The sequence below is a fragment of the Dipodomys spectabilis genome, unplaced genomic scaffold (genome assembly GCF_019054845.1).
Source record: "Dipodomys spectabilis isolate Male_0828 unplaced genomic scaffold, ASM1905484v1 ptg000224l, whole genome shotgun sequence".
NCBI classification, from domain to species: Eukaryota; Metazoa; Chordata; class Mammalia; order Rodentia; family Heteromyidae; genus Dipodomys; species Dipodomys spectabilis.
This window is the reverse complement of record NW_024870901.1, coordinates 1,200,336-1,212,061: the sequence shown is the minus strand read 5'-3', so window position 1 is coordinate 1,212,061 and position 11,726 is coordinate 1,200,336.

Here is an 11,726-nt window from a genome sequence, read left to right as displayed (position 1 = left end):
TCATAATTTGTTTTCAACCTCATATTTCATGTATGACATTAGATACTAGAAATCCACTGTGACATCATGACCATTGTGACATCACACTGACAGATATAATGAACATCGTGTCACATTGTGGCATCACAAAAGGTTTTAATGTCACAATTAATTGATGATGACCTACAGGTAAGGGGTCACAGTAGGTCTATGATGTCACAGTTGGTTGGTGATATCCAAATGGCATAAAGGATCTCATTTATCATGAAATCACAGAGAATATGAGTTCCAAAATGGACTGTGATATCTCCAAAGGCATGTGTTGTCACAAATGTGATGAAGTCCTAAGAAGATTGTAATGTCACAGTGTGACACAATATTTATGATGTCTGTCAGTATGATGTCAGAATGATCATGATGTCACAGTGGATTTCTAATATCACATATCATAACTGAAATATTATAAGGTTGAAAATAGATTACGAACTCATAAAGGGCCTAAGACATCACAATTGCAGCACATCACAAGACATGAGGACAGGACAAGTTTGTGATGTCAGTGTGTTAGTGATACCACCATGGAACTGTGATATAACAAAGTGATTATGATGCCACATATTTATGAGATCACAATGGTTTTCTGATATCAACCCACAGGCCACATCATTTGAAATAGAATGAAATAGAATAGACATTTACAATGTATCAATGACATCACAATGACAATATAATGTCATAATGCTATGAGGTCATTTTAAATTGGTGATGTTGCAAGGAGATAATGGTGTCATAATGAATATATCTTCTCACTCTGATGATGGGGTAACAAAGGTTTGTGATGTTACAATGGCATATATGAATACAGTTGTCATGTGTTCACAATGAGGATATGGGTCCACAAAGGGACTGTAATGTCACAAATGTCATGTGTGTTTTCAAAGCTACTTAGCGGCCATGATAACTTCATGATACACAGTTGTGATGAGTTCACAATAGGTTTTTGATGTCATGATGATTTGTAATATCTTAAACACATGTCCAATTTCAATTGCTATTTCACAATGTGCATACAAGTTCACAGAAGGAGCTTGAAGTCCTAATGAAATACAATGAAATCACAGAAAAGGCATTCATAATGTGTCTATGATGTCACATGACAATGTGAAGTTATAATTCTATCATATTATTTTAGTTTTGTGATTTCAGAATGAGCAGATGGTGACAAAACTACAATGTGATGTCACAATTGTGATGATCTCACAAACTTTTTGATGTTAAAATGTCATGTCTGATTCTCAATTGTCAATATTTCATGGTGGGGATTCAGGTACAAAAAGGGACTATGATGTCACAAACCTATGTATTTTTTTCAAAGGTTATAAGAGGTCATAATAATTTTGGGATGTCACAATGTGATCCTGGTGTCAAAAACAGCAATGTGATGTCACAATGGGTTTGTGATGTCACAGTATTGGTGAGGTCACAATGGGTTAGTTATATCATGAGTTTGTAATATCACAAATTTGTCCAATTTCAATTTCTCTTAGTTCACACTGATACACTTAATAACCAGCAGTGCCCCTATCATCCATGGGAACAGATAGCCATCAAGGCCTCCTGGTCTGGACCACCGGAGAGGGGGGTGCATGCAGCTAAAGGGGCAGCACATGTTGCTGAAGGAGATAGGTTGTCAAGCCCCACATGGTGAGATGCCATGAAGTGATTGGGCATGGACATTTGGGAAGTGATGATTGAAAACTGTTATGCAGGAAACATACTGCAGTGGGGGTAGGTACAGCCTATACATGGGCGGCATGTTCAGAGCAACAGAAGGGGAGAGAAAAGGGGGAAAGGCCTGGAAGGAAAGAAGTGAAGAGACGGCAGGAGGATAAAAACCTGGGAGGAGAGGAAATTGAGGGAGACCAAGAGGTGAAGAACGGCAACTGGCCACCTGGACAAGGCAGGGCAGGCCTGTCAAGAGTAAAGCAGCCTGAAGAAAAGAAGGGAATGGTGGAAGGAAAAAAAATGAAAAGACCTGAAAGATAGGAAAGGTCTGTAGAGAAGGAGGATGAAGAGAAAGAAAAAAACCTTGTCCTTTGAAGTGTGGAGCTTTGGAAATCATTATTTTTGGGGTTGCTTGTTTGCAGACCAGATAACAAATGGCTGGGCTGCTCTCTGGAAGTCTGAGGGTTCATGGTTGAAGCTGTATTTAGCTGTGGGCATCCAGCCCAGGTCAAGGTAGACACTTGTTACAAAATTTATGAGGACAAGAGAGGTTTGTGATATTACATTGCATTAATAATATCACAATGTCAATATGAGGTCACAAAGGGATTCTAATGTCACAATGGTGATGTGGTCACAATGGGTTTCTGAGATCAACCTATATGCCACATTAGAGATATAATGAAATCACAGAATAGGCAATCACATTGTCTCTATGACCTAACAATGAAAATGTGATGTCATAATGCTATGACGTCATTGTCATTTTGGGATGTCACAATGATTTGATGGTATCCTAACAACAATGTGATCTCACTCTGGAGATGATGTGACAAAGTGTTTTTAATGTTACAATGGCATGTCTGATGTCAGTTGTCCTTCGTTCACAATGAGGATATGGTTACCCAAAGGGACTGTGATGTCACAAGTACCATGTGCTTTTTCAAAAGTGCTAAGAGGTCACAACAGGTTTGGGATGTCACAACGTGACCGAGATATCACTGTGGCAATGTGATGTCACAGTGGTGATAAGGTCACATTTGGATAATGGTGTCACAATGAATTTGTAATATCTTCATTACATGTCCAATTTCATTCTACTAGATCACAATGAAGATACTAGTTCACATAAGGAGCTAGAAGTCAGAAAGGCCATGAATTTTGTAAAATATTATGAGGAAATAATTGGTTGGTGAAAATGTAATGGTGAAAATCCCATTGGTAATGTGATGTTACCATTACATGGGATAGTATTTTTTTGAAGTCACAAATAGTTTTTGATGCCATACAGGTGATGAGGTCACATAGGTTTGTGATTTCCCAATGAGATGGTGATGTCAAAATCTCATGCCAGATCTCTAATTGACAATGAATATATAAGTTCAGAAGAGTTAATGATGTATCCAAAGGCATAAGTTGGCACAAGTGTCATGAGTCGTAACAGGTTTGTGATGTCACAATGTGACTCAGTGGTCATGATATCTGGCAGTGTGATGTCACAGTGGTCATGATGTCACAGTGGATTTCTGATATCACATGCTATACCTGAAGTATTATGAGTTGAACAATTTATGAACTCAGAGAGGCCGAAGAGATCACACTGGAAGCATGTCAAAAATTTATGAGAATAGGACAGTTTGTGATGTCACAGTGGGTTAGTGATATCATAATTGCAATACGGTTTCATCAAGGTATTGTGATATCATAATGGTTATGTGGTCACAATGTATTTCTGATATCAACCCACCTGCCACATTTGAAATAGAATGAAATCAAAGACATCACAATGACCATGTGATATCATAATGCTATGATGTCATTGTTTTATGATGTCATGATGGGCTGATGTTGTCATAATGACAATGTGATATTACACCGGTGATGATGTCACAAAGGTATTGCGATGTAAAAATGGCATGTCTCATCTCAATTGTCATTAGCTCAAAATAAGCGTATGGATACCAAAAGGCCTGTGATTTCGCAAAGGCCATGCTTTCTTTCAAAGCTTCTGAGGTCGTAATAGGTTTAGGATGTCACAATGTGATCATAGTGGTACAGTGCCAATGTGATATCCCAATGAGTTTGTGATGTCACCATGGTGCTTAGGTCACTATGGGTTAGTGATGTCTCATCAAGTTCTTAATATAACAATGACATATACAATTTCAATTTCTTCTAATTCACTATGAGGATACTGTAATAACCAGTGGGGCCAGAATTATCTGTGGGAGCTGATAATCATTGTAAATTCTTGGCCTGGTCCACCAGAGAGTGTGGGGAATGCCGCCAAAGGTGAAGTGTCAAGCCTCACATGGTGAGGTGTCATGAAGTGATTGAGCATTGGGCAGTTTGGGAAGTGATGGTTGAAAACTGTTAGGCAGAAGACCCGTTGGAATGAAGAGGGGGTAAACCTATATATAGGTTGCATTTTCAGAGCATTGGAAGGGGAAATAAAAATGGGTGCTACCTGGATGGAATAAAGGGAAAAACCTGAGAAGAGAGGAAGTTGATGGAGAGCAGAAGGTTGGCAAGTGGTCACTGGGGCAGAGTAGGGCAGGCCTGTGGAGAGTGGAGAGGCCTGAAGAAAAGAAGCAAGTGATGGAAGGGATAAAGGGAAAGACCAGGAAGGAAGGACAGCTCTGTAGTGAAGGAGGGAGGAATGGAAAAGTAAAAAGCCTTGCCCATTGAGGTTTGGAGCTTTGGCTATCATAATTTTTTGGTTGATGGTTTGCAGACCAATTAAAAAGGGTGGGGTTGCCCATTGAAGTTCTGAGGTTGGTCAAGGATGCTCTTGTACCTGAGTATCCAGTCCAGGATAAGGTAATCACAGTCCCCTTTCTATTGTAAATTGGTTTATTATATTAATTGTGACTCGATGGCTTGTCTCCTTGCCTTAGGGGTCATAAGTACATGAGTTCACAGAAAAACCTTGAAATCTCAAAGGCCATGAATTTTCTAAGATGTGATGTCGCCATAATAGGTTTGTAAAAACACAATGGAACAATGATGTCACAACGGCAATACTACAATATAATGTCAAAATAATGATTTGATATCACAATTAGTTGTTGATGCCATTCTCATGATGTGCACAATAAATTTGTGATGTCACAATGGGTTCATGATGTCAGAGTGGCATGACAGATCTCAATTGTCATTAGTTGGCAATGAATATATGAGTTCAAAAAGGGACTGTAATGTCTCCAAAAGCATGCGTTGTCACAAATGTGATGCTGTTCTAACAATTTTGTGATGTCACAATGTGACACAATATTCATGAAATCTGGCAATATGATGTCACAGGGGATTTCTGATATCACATATCATACCAGAAATTTGAGATTGCAAACAGACTATGAGCTCACAAAGGGCCTAATATATAATGAGGGCAGCATGGCACAAAACTTAAAAGGACAGGACTGGTTTGTGATGGCACAGCAGGTTAATGATATCACAATGGCAATGTTATGTCACAATGTATTGTGATATCACAATGGTTATATTGTCAAAATGTGTTTCTGAAATAGAATGAATTCATACAATAGGCCTTTACACTGTTACTATGATGTAACAATGTCACTGTGATTTATACTGCTATGATGCCATTGTCGTTTGGTGATGTCACAATGAGCTGATGGTGTCATAATGACAATTTGATGTCACTGCTGATTTATGATGTTACAATGGTTATGAGTTCACATTATATTTCTGATATCAACACACATGTCAAATTTGAAATAGAATGAAATAGCCTTGAACTGGTGGCTCACACCTGTAATACTAGCTACTCAGGAGGTTGAGATCTGAGGATCGCAGTTCAAAGCCAGCTCAGGCAGGAAAGTTCATGAAACTCATCTCCAATAAAAACTACTAGAAAACCAGAAGTGGTGCTGTGGCTCAAGCGATAGAGTGCTCACCTAGAGCAGAAGAGCAGGGACAAAAATCAAGCCCAGAGTTCAAGCCTCACAACCAGAAAAAAAAAAACAATTAAAAATAGGCATTCACAATCTATCTGTAACATCACAATGACAATGTGATCTCATAATGCTATCTTGTCATTGTACTTTTGTGATGTCAAAAGTAGTTGACGCTGTCATAATGAAAATGTTATGCAACACTGGTGATGCCACAAAGGGTTCATGATATTACAATGGCATGTCTGATACCAATTGGAAGTTCATAATGAGGGTATAGTTACACAAAGGGACTGTGATGCCACAAAGGCCATATTTTTTTTTCAAAGGGCTAAGAGGTCCTAATAAGTTTGGGATGTCAGAATGTGATAGTGATGTCAAATGGCAATGAAAGTTCTCAATGGGTTTGGATGTCAAATTGGTAATGAAATCAAATAGTTTTGTGAAGTCACATCTCATAATCACATGTCCAATTTCAGTTGCTACTATTTCACAATGAGGATATGAGTTCACAGAAGAAGACAAGCATAAAAGGCCATGAATTTTCTAAAATGATATGAAGACATACTAGGTCTTAGAAAACACAATGGAACAGTGAGATAATAATGGAAATGTGATGTTGCAATATGATATCTTAATAAGGTTTTGATATCACAATTGGTGATGCCACACTAGTGATGTTTACAAGAGGTGTGTGATGTCAAAATGGGTTGGTGATATCAAAATGACACATGTGATCTCAATTGTCATTAACTCACAATGAGTATATGAGCTCATAAAGGGACTGTGGTATCTCCAAAGGCATGCGTTGTCACAAAAGTGATGAAGTCCTAACAGGTGTGTGTTGTCAGAATGTGACAAAATGCTCTTAACATCTATCAGTGTGATGTCACTATGATCTAAATGTCACACTGGATTCGGGTATCACCATTTCATACTTGGATTGGGTATGAGAGGATTGGAATTTCACAGTGGGTTAGTGATATTACTATGGAAATGTGGAGTCACAAAGGGATTGTGCTACTACAATGGCTATTAGATCACAATGTGTTTCTACTATAATAGGTTTGTGCTGTCACAATTTTTTTGGGAGGGGGTTTGTAATGTCTTGTGTTTTTTTTTTTTTTTTATTGTGAGAATACCGTACAGAGAAGTTACAATTACATGGGCAAGATAACGAGTAAATTTCTTATCAAGCATTATTGCCTCCTCGTTGTTTCTCCTTCCCAACTCTTCCTATACTCCTCCCCTCTCCCCACCCAATCCTCCTCATACCCCCCCCCCCCACCAAAGTTTTTAAGTTTGTTTTTCGGCAAAACGACTTGTACATCTCATTGTTGCAATGGGTCCTCCTGTATCCCTAGTTAAAAGATTTGTTATTTTTTCCCCTCCCCTCCACAAACTCTACCAACATCAAATACAGTGAAAGTATGGGTTACACTGTGGGGGAGGGACATACAAAGCAACATAGAAATCATCTTGTAAATATGATAGAAAAATTGCATGAAAGGAAAAAAAACCAAAAAAATGAATATTTATCTTAGGGTTCATTCCAGTAACTTCAACTTATCTGACCTTTTCTGCTTGACTCAGGCATATACTAGTTATTGCAAATAAGGGAAACCATGGGACCTATGTTTCTTTGGGCCTGGCTTACTTCACTTAATATAATTTTTTCCAAGTCTTTCTATGTCCTAACAAATGGGGCAATGACAATGTCATTCTTTCTGATGGAGGCAAAGAATTCCATTGTGTATACATAACACATTTTCCTGATCCATTCATTTACTGAGGGGCATCTGGGTTGGTTCCATATCTTAGATATGGTAAATAATGCTGCAATAATCATAGTCGTGCTGGTAGCTTTAGTGTGGTCTTGTTTGTGTCACAACTGGCTGGAAATGTCACAATGACAAGCTGGATCTCAAATGTCATTAATTCACAATGAAGATACGAGTTCACAAAGGGACTGTGTTTGCTCCAATGTCACGTTTTGGCACAAATGTGATGAAGTCCTAACAGATTTGTGAGTTCACAATGTGACACCATGGTCTTGATGTCTATCAATATGATGTCACAATGGTCATGATGTCAGTCAATTTCTGATAGATATCATATGTCATACCTGAATTATTATGAGATTGAAAACAGATTCTAAGCGTACTGAAGGACTAAAATATCCTAATGGCTGCATATCACACAAGTTATGACTAAAAACTCATGGTCTTTGGAGCTTAAGATTCTTTCTTTGAAATTGTATCCTCATTGTGAACTAGTAGAAATTAAAATTGGACATGTCATGGTGATATTACAAACTCATGTTGACAACACAAACTCATTGTGACCTCATCACTACTGTGACATCACAACCCCATTGTGACATCACATTGCTGTTGTGCCTTTACAATCACATTGTGACATCACAAATCTATTGTGAGCTCTAAGCACCTTTAAAGAAACACATAACCTCTGTGGCATCACAGACCTTTGTGTAGCCATATCCTCATAGTGAACTAATGAAAATTGTGATCACACATAGTATTGTATCATCACAAATACTTTCTGCAATAATTATGACTGTGAAATCACATTATCATCATAACACCATCATCTCATTGTGACATCACCAAACCCCAATGACACCATACCATTTTTCTCTTTTTTTCTTCTGTGTCTTTTTTATTATAAATATAGTGTACAGAGGGATTACAGTAACATGAGCAAGGTAATGAGTTCATATACTATCAAACATTGCTCTATTGACATCACTTTGTCATTTTGATGTCATAGACCCATTGTGAATGCCTATTCTTTGATTTCATTCTATTTCAAATGTGCCATGTGGGTTTATATCAGGAAACCACTGTGAACTCATAACCTTTGTGACATCAAAATCTCTTTGTCCCAGCACATTGCCTTTGTTATATCACTAACACTGTGACATCAAATACCTCTCCTGTCCTCATAACTTTTGTGACATGCTATTGTGATATCTTAGGCCCTTGTGAGTTGACCTCATATTTTAGATATGACATGAGATATCTAAAATGCAGTGTAACATATTGATATCACACTGCTGGACATCATAACCATTGTGTCATTTTGTGACATCTCAGACCTTTCAGTTCTTCACCTTTTTGACTACATATATATTAGTGACATCAGAATCCCTTCCCAAACTCATATACTCATGGTGAGTTAATGACAATTGAGATCCCATATGCCACTGTGACATCACGAACTCCTTGGGACATCTCCAACCTATTACGACCTCTCATCAGTATGGCGTCACCAATTGTGACATCAAAACATTATTATAAAAAGATGTTGAGTCATCACATTGTGTCTGTGAAATCACTGTCCCATTGGGTTTTCTCATAATATGACCCCATACTATGAAGCTTCTTCTATCTCCTGGTATCCTCAGATTGAATTCTAAGTAATTGAATTGGATATATCATTCTGATATTACAAACAAACTGTGACATCACAAAATCGTTGTGATCTCATCACCACCACGGTGACATCAAAAAACACAATGGAACATCTCATTTCCATTGTGACATTATGAATCACATTGTGCCATTCCACTGAGGACCTCTTACCACCTTTGAAAACACACATGGCCTCTGTGACATCACAGAAACATTTTTGTATCCATATCCTTATGGGGAACTAATGACAACTGACAGACATACCATTGAAACATAACAAATTCTTTCTGACTTCATCATAATTGTGACATCATGTTGTCATTATGACACCATCAGCTCATTTTGACATGTAAAACTACAATGACATCACAGCATTGTAACATCACATTGTCATTCTGATGTCATACACACATTGTGCTTGCCTATTATGTTTTTCATTCTATTTTTAATGTGGCATGTCGGTTGATATCAGAAACCCATTGTGAGTTCATGACCATTGTGATATCATGATGCCTTAGTAGCATTACATTGCCATTGTGATGTCACATTGCCAAATTGATGTCACAAAGGGATTTTGATGTGACAATGGTTATGACATCCCAATGAGTTTCTGATATCAACCCACATGCCACATTTCAAATACAATGATGAGGCATTCATAATGTGATTATGATTTCACAATGACATAATGGCAAAGCTATAATGTCATAAGCTAAAGATGTTATAACAACATTGTGATGTCACACTGGTTATGACATCATACAGAGTTTGTATTGTTACAATGGTTATGAGGTCACAATATGTCTATGACAGCAAAATGGCAATGTGATGTCATAATGCTATGATGTCACTGTAGCTTGGTAATGTCACAATGAGCTGATGATGTCATAACAACAGTCAGATTTCACACTCATAATGATGTCACAAAGGGCTTGTGATGTCACAATGGCATGTCAGATCTTAATTGCCATTAATTTATGTAATGTTTGTGAAAGTATGTAATATCACAATTGCAATATGTTGTCAAATTATAATGTCATAATAGTGTTGTTATATCACAATTAGTTGGTGATATCATAATAGAGATGAGTTCAAAATAGTTTTGTGTTGTTGCAGTAGAATGGTGATGTGACAATGGCATTCCAGACCTCAATTGTCATTAACTCACAATGAGTATATAAATTTAGAACGGGCTTGTGACGATTCCAAAGCATTTGTTGGCACAAATGTGATGAAGTCAGAACAGATTTGTGATATGATAATGTGACACAATGGTCATTAAATCTAGTAGTGTGATGTCACAATGTTCATAATGTCACAGTATATTGCTAATATTTTATGTCATACCTGAAATAATATGTCAAAAATAGATTGAGCTCTCAATGGGTCTGGATAAATCTGCAGCACTGTGGGGGAAGGGAAAGCTCACAGTTCTGGAAAACAAAAAAGACAGGCCAGTTCCCAGGGGCTGAATTCAAGCCCTAGCACTCGACAAAATAACATTCGAATACATTTTAAATACATGATGTCTATTTATATGCACATGTTTACTGCATTCATTTTATTTTGTGTTTTATTTAATTATTATATATTTTAGATAGTATAATTACATGTATATATTTTTATATCCTATTACATAGGACATAGATTTGCCTATGTATTATACATCATTCCTGAAACCCAGGAATTTCACTTACAAGGAAAACAAGCGGGACAATTGGCTTCTTCCACCAGGATTACGTTTTTGGCAGTTCTGTGCTTTGAGCTCCGGGCCTAGAAGGCCCAATTCATGAATGGGTTAATGTTAGTACACCATTCTGATGCCAGTGGAGTTGTCGGGAAAATTTGAGGACCTGAGATCAAGCCCTAGGAGTGGCCAATATGTAAATAGATAGATGTGTAGATTGCAGTGTGTGTGCATGTGTATTTACATATGTATATGCATCCATAAATAAATTTATAGATTGTTCCTATAGATAGGAATGAGTAGGTGGCAGTCCCAGGATCGAACTCAGGGCTTAGGTTTCTGGGTTGGGCTCAGGCTTCACTGACAGCCCACCATCCTTCTGCTCTGCAAGGTCACATACAATTTTCAAGCCGAGTCATTGAGACCTAGGATGGTCACAGTACAAAGGAATCAAAGGTAAAACTGTTGTGTAAAACTTCCTGGTTTAGTTTTTCCTCCTCCATCTTGGTTGGTTTGTTTTTTTTGCCAGAGCTGGGAGTTGAACTCAGGTCTTAGGATCCCCGGATGATCTGTGGGTGTAAAAGCTGCACCCCAGCCTAGGGTAATCAAGGCTGAGGCAGAGTTGTGATGACCTGAGTTCAAGCTCTGTGCCTGCCCCCACAAAATGTTAAAGTCCTGGCTAAGAATTTGGGCCATTTTATCAGCCATACCTGGCATTTGAACTCAGGGACTGGATAACTCTATTGTGCTCTGGGTGAAGTGGAAGCTAACCTCCTGGAAGAAAAAAAAATTCAGGATCAATTCCCAGGGCGTGAATTCCAGCCCCAGAACTGGCAAAAATGATATTCATATACATGTATAATATATATCATATATATGTACTTGTATAGATATTACACATTTTACCTAGGACACAATATTACCACAGAAAGGAAAACAGCTCTACATTGGCTTCTTACTCTACCTATTGCCTTCGGCATTGCTGAG